Below are 1,846 nucleotides of genomic sequence, written 5' to 3' on the forward strand. Positions count from 1 at the left end.
GTGGTTCGAAATTGTTTAACGTTTAACGAATGGTAAGTTATTCTAGTTTTTATGTTGGTCTTAACGTGTTAGGGGCCAAGAATACAACATTGTCTGTCCATTATAACATAGAACTGATATGTTGAATTCAGATCTCTAATTATTTAAAAACCAAAAAAATAAAGCAGCAGTCAAAGTGGCATGTACGCGTAACCTAATATATATTTTTTTTACATTAAAAGATCGCCGTCTTCCTCGTCGCACTTACGACATTTGCATATGTTATCTTTGTTAAACTCACGGAAGGAATATAATGAACCGGTCACCCGTCCAAGTGCTGACCGCTGCCCGCGTGGCTTACCTTCGGTGATCGAACGACAACCTTTACCGTTTGACGAGTTTTTATTCTGCAATTGTTTACAATTAATCGACAAAAAAAATTGTTTTCTTAATTATCTAATACTTAAAGCTATGAATCTACATTATACGGGTCTGTGCATGTTTCCGAATACCTGCACGAAAAACAAATCGGTTCGGTGGTTGCTATGGATTTCAAAAAAAAACAAAAAGTGTTGGGGGGCAACGGCACGCGGTGTTCCCAAGCGGTCACCCATCCAAGTACTGACCGCGCCCGACGTTGCTTAACTTCGGTGATCGGACGAGAACCGGTGCTTTTCAACGTGGTATGGCCGTTGCCGTGGTGTTTAGGTGTGATCGTTGGTGTAAAATATATTGCTTTTAACATTCCGATGCACGAATATGAACATCAAAACGCGATGCGTTTCGTTTCCGTATGCACTTACCCTCTGACGACCGACGTCGGACCGAACTAACGGGAAATCCCACAACAACCACCACGTCACGCTCTAACGACAAGAGAGACTACTAGACGGACTGGCGATCTCCCGCGTCGCACATTTTTCGACCGCCGGCGGCGGTGGAAAATCCAGAATTTCACCCCACCTACCGCGCTGCTTGCTCCGACGACGACGAGATTCCCACATTTGGATCGACCGAAATATGTAAGTAATATCAGGAAGTTCCGATTTTCGAGAGGAGACCTGTGTTTCTATTTACCTATCTATAATAATTATCGTTATAATCATCATATCATTATTATTATTATTAACATTATTATTTATTACCATTATTATTATTATTATTATTATTTATCGTCCCTCGGATTCGGCGATCTTCGAAAATCCAAGTTGGACCGTTAGACATTCGAACGCGGTGTGCGTGGCTGACGAGTTGTTATTTTTGGCGTTTTTTCTTCGATCTTCACCCCGACTTCGGACGACGCAGGTCGGACACGAAATTACGAAGAGAGAAAGACGGAAGAAAGGAAGAAAACCTGAAGATCCGTCGAAGAAAATATCGGAAAACTCGTAGGTGCGGCATCGGTCGGACGATGAAGACCGTCTCCTTTCGGATGATCCTCTCGACGGACTTTCGGCCGTCCCGAAGGGTCCGGACGGCAACGGGACCCGTCGTCGACTCGTCCCGTTTCAACTTCCGCCGAAAACGATCGACCTGAACGTCGGAGAGGCGGTTCGCGGCATCCTGTTGTCGGAATTGCCTCGGTTCGAACACCAGGTCCTTTCTGTGCTTCGACCGTTTCGGAAGCGTTTGGCGACGCGAAGATGTCGTAAAATCGAGAAGGTGGCGCGGTATTCCGGGAAGAGATGGACCAATATTTCGGCGAACGAAATATGGATTCCCGGAATCGACGCGTCTACCCCGCACCGCCGACGTAAACCGTCGGTCCCGAATCGAAACCGTGACGACCCGGATTTAGGGCTGGTGGTTGGAGGGGCGTGTACCTGATTCGAAACCCACCGACGTTCCGAGACGAACTTCGCTATCT

The 1,846-nt window shown here is 46.3% G+C and overlaps 1 non-coding gene across 1 annotated transcript; it reads right to left on the reverse strand.

Annotated features, from left to right (window-relative positions):
• Positions 1–556: 556 nt before the first annotated feature.
• Positions 557–676, reverse strand: LOC138140868 (5S ribosomal RNA). Its single transcript, XR_011162780.1, has one exon. It is a non-coding gene; the product is annotated as a 5S ribosomal RNA (ribosomal RNA).
• Positions 677–1,846: the final 1,170 nt, after the last annotated feature.

The sequence above is a fragment of the Tenebrio molitor genome, unplaced genomic scaffold, assembly GCF_963966145.1.
Source record: "Tenebrio molitor unplaced genomic scaffold, icTenMoli1.1 SCAFFOLD_478, whole genome shotgun sequence".
Classification (NCBI taxonomy): domain Eukaryota; kingdom Metazoa; phylum Arthropoda; class Insecta; order Coleoptera; family Tenebrionidae; genus Tenebrio; species Tenebrio molitor.